The sequence below is a fragment of the Ixodes scapularis genome, unplaced genomic scaffold, assembly GCF_016920785.2.
Source record: "Ixodes scapularis isolate PalLabHiFi unplaced genomic scaffold, ASM1692078v2 PGA_scaffold12__126_contigs__length_90152505, whole genome shotgun sequence".
In the NCBI taxonomy this organism is placed as follows: Eukaryota; Metazoa; Arthropoda; class Arachnida; order Ixodida; family Ixodidae; genus Ixodes; species Ixodes scapularis.
In genome coordinates, this window is record NW_024609838.1 from 33,293,919 (window position 1) to 33,312,386 (window position 18,468).

The 18,468-nt window shown below is 44.6% G+C and overlaps 1 protein-coding gene across 3 annotated transcripts in view; it reads right to left on the reverse strand.

Annotated features, from left to right (window-relative positions):
• Positions 1-18,468, reverse strand: part of LOC8031429 (ceramide phosphoethanolamine synthase) — a 125,872-nt gene that overhangs the window by 103,332 nt on the left and 4,072 nt on the right. The gene's annotated exons all lie outside the window — the stretch shown is intronic.

Consider the following 18,468-nt stretch of genomic DNA (forward strand, 5'->3'; position numbering starts at 1 on the left):
AACGTCTTTAATGTTTTTTGTTTTTGTTTTTATCTTTCTCGGGGTGGAACGAGCTCAGCCAACCCGCCGGTCCCCAGCTGTGAACGAACTGATGAGGGGTGCCAATCATCGGCGCATCCCGACACTCCTTTACACGGGCGCTTTCCACTTCATCGAGACTCCATTTATCACGGAACGAAGGAAATATAAACGGCCTAATAAAATAACGTGTCAGATGACGACGACTTCCGGGCTGCCGCCGCGTAAAAATTAAGCCACCAAGCACGATCACACCCACACAGGGCCATCGTCGGCGACGCGGGAAAAGTGACGATGTACGCGCTGCGGGAGCACAGACGCACCACGAACCTCTCTCGAACATCGAAGTCAAAATTGTCAGGAGATAAACGGTTCCTAACATTTTCGAGACACGAAGTACTTCGACACATTTTAACCTCTCCAACATTTTAAATTAGGGCCGAACTTTTACAGCACCCAAAAATTCGGTGCCGAATCCTGGGTTTCGGCAAAGCCAAGCTTTTGCCGAATTTTTATCAAGATTCAACAAAAATACATTGCTACCAGACTTAAAGTTAATATTTAGATTTTTATAAAAAAAAAAAAAACTTTTTTTTCTTAAGTTTTAAATATAACACGTAATACATACTGACAGTTATTATTAATGAAGGTGCTATTCTACAAGGTAATTGTATCGGTATCCTTTTTGTGTGTTTACTGTCACTTTTACGGTGACTTATTGCAGAAGTGGAGTGACAACGAGGTTGGACGCGGTCACGAATCACGCTACGAGAGCTTCGGTTTTGAGGCCTCATCAGGGCAAGCCTGTAAGTGTGTGTACATTGTTAAAATAAAGGCAATAACACTGCGTCCTTACTCTCTATGGGTATCACCGTTTCGTGCGCGAAAACGGATGCAAAGGTTACTGAGCCGTCACCAGGAGAGAAAACAATGTTGCAGATATGCGTGCTTTTGGATTTCGGTCACTTGACGTCAGCTAACCTTTAAAATCCCGGTTTCTGGTGTTATATAGGACACACACAGACGTTTAGGAAGATGGGAAGAGTTAGGAATGTCGGATATGTGCAACGTCGAGCATGATAGTTCCGTGTTTAGTTTTATGCAGATACATGAAAATCGCGAAATAACGCTAAATAAAAAGCAATATTATTTTGTTTTGGCACAAACTATACTTGTGAGCCGAAAACAGAATTGTTCTATAATTGCGAGAAGTGCTTTAAAGTAATTGTCAGTCATTGTTTTAATGACCTCGTTGCATCACTGGACAGGTCAAATGAAAATTAAGTTATCCAGAATGTACCGCATCATTAGGGAGTTTTCGTAGATAAATTTCGCCGTTTCGCAACGCTCTCCAGAACCCGCTACGGTACCCGGAATTCTACAGTCGGCGCAGTAGCGACTTCTTCGTTGCGGAGGTCTTAGCGGATGGAGAAACGCGCTCTACGAAAACTCTCTATTGTCACTCGCGCAGTGGACTGCGTAAATTGCTGGTCGAGCTTCTGCTTTTGAGGAAGAAAATATTGAAAAGAACCACGCTCGCAAAGGCTCACAAACGCAGTTGCCGTGTTGCCTACTCCAAACTACGCCGTAAACACTGGCTGTACTACGCTGTGTGATGATAACCACACAACCGCACGGCGTCCATTTGCAATCCATGGCCCCGTCGCGCTCTTGCGTGTGCACAGACATCCGCCAAATTTTTGCCGAATTTTCGCCGAATTTTCGCCGAACTCTTCTTTAAAATTTCAGCATGTGCCGAACTTGGCCGGCGACACTGGTTGATACTGTAGAAGAGAAATTTTGCCAGTGCGGTAGCTATGCCAGCCTGAGGTCTTTAACGTACACCACCGAGTATAGCGATACATGTCTGAAATGATCGAAATAAGCAAGTGCGGAGATTGAACCCAGGGTCCCTGCCTTCTGCTGCGCCAGCTTTCGATCAACAAGCTCCGATCTTCGGTGTCTCAGCACACTCGGCCGCCGAGTCTCCTTAAATATAGCTCAAGTTCGAATTGTGCAAAAGATTATCTTCTAAATGTCTGTTGTTGTTGTTGTGTTGTTGCTGTTTAATGGTCAATTTTGATAGCTTTGCAACGCGGAAGCAGACAATCGGGGCAGACACCATTTTCCCGAGTTGGTACGGTTATACGCTTAGAGCTTGCGCCTCCCCTGTGCTCAGATGCATTGTGTCAGGGGGGACCGATGGAGCCAAATAAAGTGCGAAAACGTCGCAAAACCCCTACCATAGAAACACCTTATCCTCCACGCGGGCATCGACCATGTCTGTAGCAATATCGAACCCCACTGCTGTTCATACCCAAGTCCCTCCCACCACCAACCCCCTCCCCCTTTCTCATAAACACAAACACAATTGAAAGACAAAAACACACAAACTAAAAACACAAAAAAGGGAAAAAAAATTTTTTTTATCTTTGTAAGAAAGCTAAGAAAAAAGAGTGACCGTTCCAATCTCCCATTGAATTTATGACCGACTGGGTAACAAAGATAGTAAAAAAAAACACCTTGGGGGAGGAACGAAGAAGAAATCTAGACGACACGGGAAACGATTTATTCCGCCGGAATACTCAGAAAAAGCATTTGCAGCGGTCCTTCTCGTCGTTCGTTTTCTTTTCCTCCTCTTTTACACGGCGTACATACTAACGTCTTTCTCTGAGCATCGCACACACCGACGCCGCACCGCCCCCTATTTTGCATCGCAGCAAAAGGCAAAACTATATATACGTATATTTCGTGCACCCGCAAGCTGACAGTGCAGTGGACGCTATGGTGACTCGTTGGACCATGTCGCGCGTCATCATTTCACCACGTGATGGCGCTTCCGCCCATACCCGAACGCCGAGAGCGATGTCAGGTGACGAAAGGGAGGCGGCTGATTGGTCGGCCGAGCGCGTAGCTCCTCCCACCGAACTGTCAGCTTAGGGGTGAGCGAAGGAGGGAACATCTGCTCGACGGTTCTTGGCGTCCAATCGGCCGCGATTCCCGGTCGGTGTAAAGCAAACCGGTGCAAACGAATACGTACCGTAACGTAGAGCGGACGGGAGAAGTCATTTCGGGCACAATTAAGCCGGGAGAGTAATTAGTGCGTCAACCTCAATGGCAGGCAGGCGCGCGAGTCCTCTTAACGATCACCGACTACGTTCGCAGGTTACAAATGAACGCCGCAGCTGGAACCAACGATGCCTTGTCGAGTTGAAGTCCGATCGGGAAGTGCGTCTCTCTCAACACTGCAGTGTTTGTAATGTATACCAGGTTCGATTGATGGAACCCAGTCTTTCGGCTTGCATAACAAGACTACGCATTGCAGAAAGCTGAAACTACGTCGGAATGCGACGCTATAGCGGTGGGGAATAGATTGCGAAAGTTTGAGAACGTAACGTGACTTGGAGCAAAAAAAGGAAAGAGAAAGACGAAAACAAGGAATGGGGGACATTGTGGGCACTTAATTGTAGCATTTATTTCAGTAAAACAAACTTTTTTTTAGCCGTACGCAGGCGTCCGGCGTTCCAACGCGAGACACTGAGCGAGGAGCAGACCACGCTCTTGACTGAATGACTGCAGGGTGTAGACACAAAGGCAACTTTGCCTCTTACCCATTAATCCTTCCAGTAGACCGATCTCACCAGCCAGTTTGACTACGCCACCGCTGCCGCAATGCATCGAGGGAACTTTAGCCTTTTTGCACGTGCGATAACCTCGCTGGAGCTCTTCGCGTGTAGAGCACGAGAAGGCACGAGCCCTCGCGTGCACGGCCGTCTGCCTCCTGAGAACTAAAGTTATGGCGGCGTCACGCATGCACCGAACGCTTAGTGAGATCGGTCTATCAGAGCTCCTCGTGCGCTCTCACCTTCTGCTCTTCCTCAGTATGTCTCCGTACAGTGCGGTGAAGAGCGCTCAATGGGAGTGCCAACGTAATAAGTAAGATGTTTGATGGCTATGATTACCCTGCAAAATGTAAAAAGCGCCGGTGTGGTGTTCGCAGTAACTAACCCCTTTTGTACAATTTCTTCAAAAGAAAGCTACGTACGACATTTCTTAAAAATATCGATGCAATATATATGTTCCATAAGTCTAGGTATCATACTTGGAGTTCTCAGGAAGAGCTCGGAACTTCGGCCAATGATAGTGTCTCTGGAGGTTCATACCCCTCTGGCGCCTCTGACAATATATTATGTACTCCCAACAGGTATTCTAAATACCTAATTACACACTGCCACGCGCCACAACTTTCTGTTGGAGCATATATCGTGTATTATTGGAAAATTATACACTGTTCACGGGGCAATTTTATATTAAAGTGGTTAGTATCGTAGGCTTTTGAATAAATCTGCGAGCACGACATTTTACCAGCGATACCCCCAGTAGCACAGAATGTTGCAGCAAAGTTACTGCAATGTAACGAATGTCATCTAACGTTATGGCACATTGTAGCTCTGCTGTAGAAACATTTCAAGCATAACATTCCAGTAACATTTTCTAGTAACGTTTCCTTGATATTGCTAAATGTCATGTAACGTTACGAAACATAGACAAATGTTCCAGGAACATTAATGAAAGGACACTGGGAGAACATTTAGAAATAACATCTTGGTAACTTTGTGTATCAACATTGTGGCAATAGTTTTGGTGTCTAATATTTCCAAATGCAGTACAGTATTTTCCATATATATATATATATATTTTTATATATATATATATATATATATATATATATATATATATATATATATATATATATATATATATATATATATATATATATATATATATATATATATATATATATATATATATATATATATATATATATATATATATATATATATATATATATATATATATATATATATATATATATATATATATATATATATATATATATATATATATATATATATATATATATATATATATATATATATATATATATATATATATATATATATATATATATATATACTGGATCCAAACAGGGCACAACCACTTCAGACATAACCAGCCCACACTTCAAGACTGCGCAGTGAAAACTGCTGACGGTGCTGAGATGACACTGCAATAACACCGCGCACCTCGGCTCGGCAGCAAGCCGCCGAGCACCAAATCCGCCATTTTAATCAAATACGGCACTGCGGCCAGTCAGGTTGGCGGCAGATCAGTCTTATAAAAAGACATTTGATAGAACTGTAAGGTAAGGTTTTTTTTTTTAGTTTACCCAAACTTTTAATTTTAGGTGTTTACTTTTTAATCCCTTTTTGTTTACAAGATCACTACCGCAGTCACAGCCGTCACAGCCATATCCGCAGCTCGCCCGCTCCTTTTAAAGCCCGCGAAACAACGACAAAACCAGCCGAGTCAGCTAATGGTATCTGTGTTGTTGTTTTTTCTTTTTTTCGTGCTAGTTCACCGACTAGTCTCACTGTGGAAAGAGAAGACATCAAGGTATGTCGGTCATACCAATTGTTCTGTTTGTTATTGCTATTCACGCCGAAAAATGGAGCGGGTAAAGCGTTCGTTATCGGAATCATGCGATCGACAAAAAAAGACGGAGGACAGCTTAAGGTGTTCGCAAGGAGCTTCTAAACTGTTGTGAAAGGAGCGAAAGGTTTGCGAGGTGGACAGCGAGAATGGTGAGGGCGCCTCCAGGGGCAACTGGAGAGCAGATTGTGACGGATGAAAAAAGTTGTTCCGAGGAAACCGACTGCCAGCTAACGTCTAAAGTTGGATCCGAGATGGACGAGTTTTCGTTGTATGCTGGGGTTGTGTGGATATTTATACAGCGTGTAGTTGGTCAGCCATTTCAAAGTTGCGACGAGTCACTCGCTGTAGTTAAGTAATTTAGCCAGTGCGGTACAACCGCTAGCCTGGGGTCTGTAACGTGCACCACGCAGTAGTGATACACGACCGCACGCCGGTACGATGCTCATCCAGATCGAAACGGGCAGGGGTGGGGATTGAACCCAGGATCTTTGCAGCGCGAGCTTTCGCCGAGATTGAGTCCGTGTTCTGTGTTCCTTCCTCGATTGTCCTTGTCCCTTTGTGCGTGAGTGTTCATCGTGTTCGTTGTGCACCCCATTGGACGCCTCGGATCGTGAATCTTTTTTGTGCGAGGACGAGATAGAACAGGTCGCCACGGAAGGTAAATTCGGAACAGCCCATGCGCGAAGGCGAAAGGGAGGGGGTGGCCCCCACTTTCAGTAGCAAGTTAGCTGACTGGGCGAGTAACACGAACACGCCCGCAGGGCATCTGACGCAGTCATTGGAACTTCTGTATCCCTATCACAGTGACCTTCACCTCGATGCTCGGACGTTGTTGAAGACTTTGCGCTCCTCCACCGAGGTTGCCCAGACGGGTGGTGGTTCCTACCACTATTTTGAAATTGCCTTTGAAAGTTTCTGTCACCTGATCACTTGGGTTCAGATTAAGGTGTTTGCAAATTTGCAGCTGGCTAAGTAGTTTGCTGCTGCTTAGTGGAGCACCTACTCTTCTACTTCAAAGTAAACAAGTTGGTCGATTTAGCACGGGTAGTTTGAATGCAACTGATTATTTTGTGCCACTTCTTGCAGGAGCAACGTACTCCTCCCAAGGAGTGATCTGAAGGCTACCGTAGGGGGAAAAGGCAAGCACAATTTTACCTTGACCTTTATGCAGTTCTAAATGTAACTTACTTTTGCTTCCGAATTATTTATCCATGTGCATGAGCAGTTCAACTATTTTGATCTTTGGCTAACTGTTCGAGCATGAAATTGGCAGTGAGAAACCTCCAATTTCATACCTCCTGAATTGGGAATCTTTCATATATAATGATTCTTTTTTTTATAGCCCTCACATAACTACTGAGCACCTGCTGTTTGCATCTTTTCGTCATCTAGCCATTTTTATTTACGAAGGTGGTGCACGTATTTATGCACTCTAGCTCAAGACAGTTTTATTTAAGGGATGATTAAGGGAATTTGTTTTATTTCATCATGTGTATGTTTGTTTCTATTGGTGCAATTTCTTAACGCTTTCCAGCATTTAGATTTTTTATTTTATTTTATGTGATTAGCCTCAGCCTGGTTTGTCGCAATTGTGACAGTCAATGGCATCGATATCGTTCATTGCGCACCTGCTGTTTTGGTGTTTGTTTTTTACCTACTAATTATTTTTAATTTACAAAGCTGCTAATTGTGGTATGCATTCTCGCCCAAGGACGGTTATAGCCTAAGGGATGGTGAAGTGGATATTTTTAATTTGATGGTGTATATGTTTGCTTATTGCTGCAACCTCATGTTTGCATGTTTCTGCTGTACTAATGTTTTCATGCTTCTGCTGTACTAGTCATTTTTAATTTACAAAGCTAGTAATATTTGTTTATTTACTTATGCTTTCTGGTTAAAGGATACTTTGGGCCTAAGGCGAGGCGAAGTGAATTTGCTTGACGTTGCATTGTTGGAATTTAAATTTTCAGCAGTTACGTTATTTTTTATGTGATTGGCCTCAGTTTCAATTCCGATAGTGATTGGTCTAGAGTTTGCTTACAATTCATTGGAGCGCTTAATAACCTGTATAAAACTATGATGAATAGTCTGCAACTTTGTAAAAAAGTTTATTTTCCAAATAAATTTATCTTTATTACTTTTTTTTTTTTTTTTTGCTTGTTACCAGAGTACCAGTTCTTCCACTTCAATGCACCGATTTTTTTAGTAGCATCCATTTGTTCATGTCCCGCATTGGACAGACACAGGACAATGTTTGCTACGATTCGGGGAGCTTGCTGTTGTCCTTCAAACATACAGAAAATAAACAAAACGCTTGCACTACCAGTTGTCTTTTTGGTTCATCACTCTTTGTATCTTTCCTTGGTATATTTCATAGCAAATTTGTGCTTCATGTTCTTAACCCAAAATATTTATAAATTTAATGTTTGTCTACTTTTTCAGTCTTAAGTATGTGTGACATTCGACAGCTTTTTCTGAACACCTTCCAGGAGCCCTATGTTGGACTTCAATGTCATTGTGTTTTTAAAACGACATGGAAGCAATTTACTGGTTTTCAAGCAACGTGAGTCAAGTCCGCCATCATCTTTGTAAGAAAAATGGCGTCAGTTTCTCCTTTAACGAATCGGAGGCATCGGAGGCTGCTACGTCACTTCCATGACGTTTTGAAATGCAATGACATTGAAGTCAAACATAGGGCCCCTGGTGCAACTGCATCTTGAGCAACATTATTGCAACGTTTCAATGTAGCGTTACTGGATAGTAACTTTTTTTTTTATTAGCAACGTTTGGCGATGTTATTCCACAACGTCCAAGCAACATTCTTGACGCAACCTCCAGTTAACGTTTGCTGATACATTTTTGCAACGTTACTGGATGGTAGATCTTTTTGGACATTAGCAACGTTTTGCAACGTTAGTAGGCAACGTTTTAGTAACATAGTGGGTATACGTTTTGTGGTACTTGGGACTATGTATCCAGAAACAAACAACTTGTCCGTTATTTGATTTCTCCGTGCATCATGGGTTAGATGATGATGTTTCCTACCATGCCCGCCAGGCGGCGCCTGCATACTTTCCCTTCGCGTATTCCTTCTGCTCAGTGTAGCGCCGTGAGGACCGGGTACAAGCGTGTAGTAGACACGCTGTCCTCTACAAGCGTCCATGCACACCAAATAGTTTCTCGGGCAATATTTCGGGCTCTCTGTCGCGCTGACACAAGAAACCATTACGGAACAGGTATGTTTTCAAAGTTACTACTGAACAATTTGCGCTAAATGAACCCTCTAACTGCGCACTTTGCGCATCTCTTCGTCAGCTAAGTATGCTCACAGGTGTCTGTCTGTTTCTTCTCAACCTCAAGCAAAGTGCTCGTACGGCTACCTCATCGATATGCCCTCACGCACACTCTTAATGCCTATAGCTATTTTATTAATTTTTTGTCGATATGCCTATTTGTTATTTTCAAAGGATAGGCATTGATAGCTGTATAGCTACTTTGTATTAACACCTCCAATAAAGATAATTCAGACGTACTTTAAAAAAATCCTGTTTTTTGTTTTTTTTTATATTTTATGTGCTCATAAATTAGCAACCGTACTGCTTTTGGCCGCTTGGTCCGCCAAACGTGTGGTACACCTGTGTGAAATGACAAAATTGAAGAAAAAAATGCATATTTGTTTATTTTAAGTAGTTTGAAATGACGTGTCGCTGAATGTGTCTGTGTTTATGCCAATAAAATAAAATACATAAGCGTAAAATAACACAAACATACTTTTTTTTTCTTACTTTTTGTAATGTAAGTTTTGAGGATTGCTCACACACTCATTACGTTACGGTGTCTCAATGGTTGCATTTTTTTAAACATCCTGTTGAGTCAAAATCGCAGCTACGGTCTGAGTACAACAAAAAACGGGTGAGGTTGAAAAAAAAAAATTGACAGCCGCTCACGCCACAGCAGGGGACTGCATAGCAATCGCCACAGCTCGTGAAGCAGGAAATGCAATTACGCACAATAACTTTTGCGTCAAAACGGCGAACGGCAGAACAAACGGCGCGCCATCATTTTTGTTGTTGTGTTGGCAGGAATCAAAGGCTATACTCTATTTCACCTTATGATGTACCGCAGGAAAGGCTACAAGCGCGAACTCCTTGCTCTAGGGCACATCTCGGCGGCAGAAGCTCTCGCGCACTAACCGCTCATTCACACTGGAAGCGGATCCGCGTTCGCAAAGCGGTTGCGAACGCGGTTGTATAAAGATTCAGTACAATTGCACGCGCACTTGATGACATCAAGTGCGCGTGAAATTGTACTCGATCTTTATACAACCGCGTTCGCAACCGCTTTGCGAACGCGGATCCGCTTCCAGTGTGAATGAGCGGTAAGGCCTGGTTCACACTTGCGAATCGGCGGGCGAATCTGCAAGGATTCGGCCACCGGGCGTAGCGTCCACTGTGCATTGCCGCGGCCGATTCCGCTTCGGCGGCAGCGGATAAGCTGTAAGTGTGAACCAGGCCTAAGGGCTGCTGCCAACGCTATATGAGCTCGCGCTTCTAGCCTTCGCTGCGGTACAACATAAGGTGAAACGGAGTATAGTTTCGTTGCTCTATATTAAGGGGTCATAAAATTATGCTAGGGTCGCACTTTATGAAAGACATATCTAACACAATTGTACGCTCGCACGCAACGCTACCACTAAACCAGAAGCTGTTTTCTCTAGAGGTGTGTTAGCTAGCCCAACTTGTTTGTCTAGCCTCGGCCTGCCTGTCGATTTCACACAAGATGTAACGTATATCCTCAACACGTCACGCTTCGTGAGCGCGCCAGGATCAAGTTCCACTAAAATCCCCTTTCGCGGTTTGTGGGAAAGCGCACGTTCGCAATTTGGAGAACAGAACCTTACCCATAGCACGGCCACTCGATTAGGACTCCGTGCCCATAGCATCTGCGTGGGAATAAGAGACCGTTCCGGCGACAGAACGACCCGCACGTGACGGACACGGAAGAGACCTATTCACGTAATAAAAGTTAATGCAGTAAAATAAATGCTATTTTATTCCTTCACAAACCAACGTCGCATTTCCAATGAACGAAACGTCAGCACCCGACCCGCAGAATCCAAAGAAACCGGTGACCACGCTCTGATCACGGACTCCAACAACGGAACGGAAGTCACCAATCAAGAGACCATGCGTCAGGAGATACAAAACATCAAAATTCAGCTCTAGCAGTTAACCGTGGCCTTCAACAACGCACTTTCTACACGGTAACCAGAAAATGGCGTCAACGTGACGGACGGGAACGGAGCAGAACGAGAATTAATCACGACGGATGCTTCTGCGTTGGGCACGACAACGAAGGTGAGCGGCAGCGCAACAACGGTCGATTTGCTGTCGGCCATCGTCCAAACGCAACAACAACTGGCCGAGACCCTACGACAGTCCATAAGGCCCCTCCACGTCCACTCCACGAGCGACACTTCGCACGCGATTTCCAGGTTCGAGGGGAAGTCATACGAAAACGTCGCTGAGTGGCTTCGAAAAATCGAACGGGTGACTCCACGCAAATGGGACACCAAACCTCACCTTGCTCAATGCCGACAGCCGCCTTCACGGTGCCGCACGAGACTGACACAAGTCATATACAGTTCCCGGATCAACGACTGGGAAGTATGGAAGGAAGCCATCAAGGAACGCTTCCAACGAAAAATGGGATTTAAACACTTCTTGGAGTACCAACAACATCGACAGCTCCGCCACAACGAGAGCATTGTACAGCATATCTAGTACACGAAGAAAGCCACGCTCGAGCGAGCTCCCTGTGAGCTAGGAGCCAGCGAACGGATCTCCTTAATCGTACACAGAATCTTTGAAGACCAGTGGACCAATCCCCTGGCAGCGCAAGGCTGTAAGTCGGTCCTCGAACTGATTGACTGCGCGACGACTCTGGACCACCGCCGTCCCAGAGAAAAGACGCAACGACGCAAATAAGGCACGCACGAACATGTGACATTAATGCAGCAAACGACGGGCACCCCGACGAATGTCCTATCACCGAAACCGTTCAAACGCACGAGGCAGAGTAACTGCTTTAATTGCGACCAGCCCGGTCACTTCTCCAGGGACAGTGCAAAGCCGAAAACTGCAGCGACCATCCACGCAGAGGAGAAACGCGCGCAAAAAAGGGCATGGGTCCAAACAAGAAGAATGTGCATTATCTCTTACGCCACGACAGGAGATTCTCCCCCCATCGTCACCACCTTCAAGGAGAGGAACCGTCCTCTGAAGGCGTGCATCTCCGCGACAGTGAGCGTAAAAACACCTGTGCGCACTTGCGAGGTCATTAACGTCTATCCTTCGTATTAAGTCTGGCCACATTGATAACTATCATCAGCTAAGTGTATCATAGATGCAAATGGCGGCCTTTCAGTGGATGGTGAAGAAAGAATTCGGAGAGGCCACCCACGCGGAGCGTGAACATTCCAGAAGCCAGTTCGTTGTCACCGCGACGAGACTTACAAGCTTCTATGCGTTACGCATTTGAGGGTGTCACATAAATCCTTGAAACGCTGATACGGACTGATATATTGACCATTAAATGGCACGTCCTCTTACGGTCGATATAAAAATACTAAACAGTGGCGTGCGCAAAAAAAAAAGAAAAAAGAATACCAACGAGATGGCAATTCTATAACTGATATAACGCCCATTTCTAAGAGGCCGTATGCAATTGACAGACCTGCTATTTTTATGGTGTTTCTTGCGCACACCATTGTGCAGTGTTTTCTTCAGTAGACCATAAGAGTGCGTAACATTCGAAGAGGGAGATATCTACTGAACGCCATATTTGGGGGCGATCTTTAGAGCGGATGCTCAGAACGAGCTCACATTAGCCGAGACAGGCAATCGTGATGGTGCGGAATGTACGTTGCAAGACAACTGTGGACGCTCGCACGTTTTCTGTTTCCTGCCGTTCTCAGTCACGTCTGTTTAGTATCTGGTATGCTGGACGAAAAAAGATAATAGAACATTTGAACCTGGAATATGCGAGAGAATATAGGGGAGGCAAAACCAGGATGTGTGACAACCATGCATTTTTCGTAAACAGCTTCCAGCGGCGTGGAGAGATCAAACGATGTTTTACCGCATACCGGAAGTGACGACATTCAAAATGGCTGCGCCCTTGTGGAAAAGGTGTACACGATTCGATAGAGCCAGTCAAGCAGAGCCAAAAAGTACATCGTCACGGCGATCGTTTTCTTTGTGGGTTTGCTATTTGACGCTGTCTCGTTGATCCCACCAGCTCGTAGTGTCGGCTACATATGGACTTAATAACCCTTTCAAACGCTACGTACACAAATGTGTACATCTATGAAACACTGTCGTCGTTGTTTTTTTCGGGAATATATTGTATATTGAGTCGTTTGATCAAGGCTGCGTATTTTCGGCTCCGATTGGGGGCCAGGCGGCGTGGTCAATGACGTCACAGACGTCAAAATAACAGTTTTTATTTTGACGTCAAAGACAGGTTTTATTCGATGACGCTGACTGCATTTTGAAATGTCGGTCGCTCGCCGTGTGTGTGGCCGGGTGCTCGGCGGCTCGGCGGTGTCCGCACTGGTGCGTGTTGTCAACGTTGCCGCGTTCTCAGGAACATCAAAATAGGCGTTCTCCATTTTCAAACTTCGCCCGGTGCCGTCCGTCACTCCTATTGCAAACGAAGATTACGTGTACCGGAGGCGACAGAGCCCAGCCGCAGTAATTTTGTAGTCATTTTTCTGGAGCTGTACTTGTGCGCGGTACGACGGATTATCACCCTTGCATACAATAGCTGCAAAGGCCGTGCAAGCTGCGAGCGAGTGGCCTTGACTGGCATGACTGCACCCGCTGCAGGAGCGCTCGTGCCGCGCGATCCAAAGCAACTAGCCCGCGCTTTTAGCACTGTCGTCGACATCATTCTTTTTTTTTTTTTCAGTGTTATTCGTAAAAAAGAAATGTAAATATCACCAAATGCCCCAACAAAACCAAAGTTCCGAAAAAAAAAAAAAAAGAAAATTTAAGCCTCCACTGCCGATCGAACTCACGACCGCTTGCGTATGAGACAGACATTTTAACCCCTAAGCCACGCTACAGCTTCAGAAATCACGTTTTGACAATTCGCTTTATACGAGACTTTCGGACGGCACTTAACGCGGAGTACCGCCGGTGGAGTACCGTCGGACGGCACGTGAACGCTCTGCAAAAGTGCCGTCGGACGGTACTGTAGTCACTACGAATTTTCTTTTGCAACAGGAGTGACCGACGGCATCGGGCGAACGAAATTGGAAAACACTGTTTCTGGATACGCGACGAGCACAGGCGGCACGTCGACACACACCAGCGAGTACACCGCCGAGCCCCCGAGCACCCGACCACGCGCACATACTCGCCGACCGAGCGACATTTCAAAATGCAGTCGGCGGCATCCAAAATAAAACGTGTTTACATCAAAGCATCTGTACGTCTATGACGTCACTGGCCGCGCCCCCTGGACTTCAAATCGGTGCCGAAAATACGCACCCTTTGATCAATTTTAGCGGCATTGTATACTCTAAGTGTAGCTACCAGAGTTTGTGGAGAAAATTTTACCGCAAATTTTCTTCACAAACCGAGTTTGCGAAGAAAATGTTTTCCACGATAAATGGTGAACGGCGTTAGAAAGGGGTTAGTTGAAACGAAGTACAGTTCCTTCGCCCAAGACTAAATTTTGGTATAGTGGAACACCGTCAAAAGACGTGCACACACCGAAAAGGAGGACATAAAGTTCTGTTTGTCGCCCTCACCGAGGTAGAGAGCGTTATAACTCTTGTTTCAGTATCGTGTTGTACTCCCACACGCTAAGTTTTTTTTATTACACCCTTTTGCGTGTTAGGAGCTCAGACGACTTGCAAAGAGCGCTTTACACACCTTACGCACCTCCCTTCCGCGTAATATATTTTTTATCGTCTTTCCTTTGTTGAAAGGGTGCTAAAAGGGTGCAATACTGATACAGTGCCTGAAAGCGACAATCAACACGCGCTTCAGTGGAGGTTGTTTTAGGGAGTATGTAGAGAAACATCTGTAGGTGCTTCCTTTTGTCTTGTTATTTTCCCCCTCGAGATACAGTTTACGAGCCTCGAGAAATTACGTTTCACGTGAAATATGGCGAAAGAAAAGGAGCATATCTCTGATCTTACTATTCCGCAGAAAAATAGCTCTTCTTAGCTTATTTTATAAAATTTATTACCACATTACACTGCGCAAAACGGGCCATTTCACTTCTCGCGTAGCGATTACCACCATAAGGCAGGAATTCCTCATACCAATTTCAATGCGTTTTATGAGCCTTCCTCGAGTGGAACCATCTCCCAGTCTCTGTTGTTTCGATTGCCGACTGTCATCTGTTCAGGGAAGAGTTATAGTTAACCTATTAATTTGAATTTTCTTTTACTTGTGTTTCCCCAGATATGGTTGCTAATCATTGCCTCCCCACTCCCCCTCTCTAATATATAAAGCGAAATTAAAATAAATCGCTGAGTCCAGGACGAAATAATTGTGTGGAGGAACCTGTCTTAACTATGGAGGCTGCAGGGCGGACGCGAAAACGCTAAGAGCTGGCCCTATAAACAATAGACATTTAAAACCTAAGGGTGTTCCAGCAGCACCTTTAGGTTGCTGCTGGAACACCCTTGGGGTATTAGCCCTGGGAAACACCGAAAAGCACCGTTAGGAGTCTAAGACATTCTAGTGTGCACGAAGATTGCACCTGATGTAGCTCGCATATGCAGCGAAGCATCACGGAAGGTACATACCTTCCCATCGTTTATCACCCGGGCGAAAATTGCCTAGTCATTGGGCTTTTGACGTATGCGTGGCGTCTGACGTTTCGCAGAAGAGAGCTACCGCAGCCCGCAGAAGGCAGCCAACCATCGAGAGAGGGAGTAAGGGCAACGGCCGCTATACTTTATTTCAGCTGAAGTCGAGACGCAGCGACGGCTAATGACACCAAGCGCAGGTCACAGGATCATTTCTGTTTATGATTGGTTCAGCGATGATAGAACACGTAAAGAAACATGACCAACAGCATGATGAAGTATAGATCTATAACTGGTTTCGCGATAGCAAAGGACAACCACGGCGACCCTACTTCTTTTTTCTTTCTCGCGGAGCGGTAAACGGGCATTCATGCAGGTTGTCCTCTTCGCCCTCGTATACAAAAAAACAACCGTTAATCATCAATTAGCTGTCGCGCATTCTCATTGAAAGACTTTCTCGTCTGTATCAAGGACACAAATATGGCGGATAGGCCACCAGATCCCCATGCAGAGATTTCTCCGGAACTGCCTACCTGGAAAGGGGCAAATTTTTGGACGGGGTACCTAGTACTATACTACCAGGGGAAAGGGGTTTATCAGAGATGGCACAATTACTTTCAAAAAGTAATTAAATTACATTACTAATTACTTTTCTGAAAACGGTAAAAATGGAATTAAATTACATTACAAATTACCACAGACTAAAGGTAATGACATTATATTACAATTACTTTCCCAAAGTAATGAAATTACTTTCAAATTACTTTGGCATTACTTTTAAATATATTGAGGCAGTAATTCGCGCTCATTTTATTTACCGTGTACACCAACAGTGTTTAAAAAACAAGCCATCGTTTGCCCCCACAGCGCGTGTGCAGGAACCAGATCCGGGAGAAGCGAGGCGCTGCGCATGCGCAGTGCCTATAGACCTTTTCCGCCTACTCTCGCCCCCGACAGCCAAGCAGGCATATCCGGTATGGGCGACGAAAAAATATCAGAACGTTTCAACCTGCAAATAGTAAAAAAACAGAGGGGAGGCAAAACGAGAATGCGTGACGGTTACGTTAATGTCCTAAATGCCTTCTATTGGCGTGGCGACGGCAAAACAATGTTTTCGCCCATACTGGAAGTGACGACAATTCAAGATGGCGGCGCCCTTGCGAAAAAAGGTCTATTCGCGTCTCCAGCTCGACGCTCGCCCTCCCGCGGCGGAAACGGGAAGCGCTCTAGTGAGGGTCCCCCGATTCTCCTGCTCAGCGGGCATGGCGGAACTGCTCGCGATCATGGCTCGCGAAATGTCGTTTCCGAATGCAAACAACACTCTTCACTGTCCCAACGTAGTGCTGCAGCCGGTATGGGATTGCACCTTGCTGGAGAGTTTTAGCATTGCGCATAGAAGCAAACGCAAGCGGTGTGCGTTTGCGTTAGAGTTGCGTGCCCCACGTTAGTGCGTGCGCCTCATCGCCATGCGCCATCCAAGACCACAATTTCGTGCTCCGCGCACGCGCAGTGTGGAACGCGCAAAGCTAACGGAAATACACAGGGCTTGAGTTCGCTCGTATACGCAATATTAAAACTCACTACTGTTTCACCGGCTTCCAACGCCAACGAAACGTGCTGCAGTGAGCAGACGTGCAAGCAGGTAGGCGTTCCTTCGAACTGGAAAGGCTGAGATTGGCCAAACAACGGCGAGCAAATACAAAAGTAAATAAATGTTATGAAAATCTAGTAATTAAAAAAAAAGGCTTTTTTTTAACTTTTGGGCATTTAGTCTGGAAATATATTGGCGACGACTTTGGGCGTTTCGCCGATTGTCAAAAGTCGCGATTTTGATAGCACAATATACTTTACCCACAATTAATGTAACTTTACATGGATTTCTCACATTAGCTAGAATGTCTTTATTGATTTTAGACTATTTTTTTATTTGTAATTATAATGCAACAATTGGAACCAGTGATGATAATTAGCACAGTTTTCATTGTCATATTTCTTCGCGCGTTTAAAATTAGATCATAAGCAACAAATTACATTAGAGCTTGAATAATTACTTATTCAAATATGCGAATTTTAATATTATTATTATAATACAAATCGCGGCAATGTATGCCTCTAATTAACGCCAAGATCACGAGAATACTCTGTTTAACCATTATAGTCTTTCTAGAAAGGTATAATTCTGTTTTCTTTATAGCATATAAAAAACTCTTACATAGTTATCAAGATAGACAAACAGTTAAACGCTGGATTTAATATGAAGTCCTACGCGTCACGCGGTGCTATAAAAACACACACACACTTCAGCTGTCTGACTCGGATTTCGACTTGGGTTGTTGCAGTGAGAGCAGCGTTTATTAGTTTATGCGTTTCGTGGACATATTGTAAAAATTGAAATTATTCTCTTATTCGTGGATAAGGCTGGGATAATTGTAATTATTTCCCATGACAATTATCTGAGAGAGAAAAAGGCAGCGAGAACGCACAAATATCGGCACTGATTTTTTCAACAACGGCGAATATCAGCCTGGATCGAACAGTATGTCACAAAATAAAGTTTCCGCGAACAACTTTTCTAAGTAAATAATTACGATGTGAGACACATCTTGAGTCATGAAAGAATCCGAAATTAAGACATCTGCCGAGAAATTAAATCCAAAATAGAGGTAAGTTTCGGTTTCGCTCCAATATTAAAACGCGCATCCTTCCGTAATTAATACGCTAAACACCGTTCTTGTTTTCGGGTTAAAGAGGTGACCTGCGCTCATCAAACATTAGCTTCCTCGTATTACCAGAAATAATTTATGTCGCTCAGTGAAGCCAGCACACTAGACAGGCTCAACAGCGGCACACATCTCTGACCCTCACTAAACCCGCCATCTTGGAAAATGAGTGGCGCCACCTATAGTTAGTTGGAGTCGCGAATAGCAGCGCCGCCGCAGTGATGTGACGTCAAAGAGCTGAGTTGGTCTCGATGTATCGAAACTCATATCTTCCTGTTTACACCGCAACAACCCTATGTGCCTCAAATTGAACCATACTGAACAGTGGTTTTGCTGGCGCGCATAACATAAGTGTTAAACATGATGAATAGCTTCTTTATATGTGACTGAGAAAAACAGTCGACA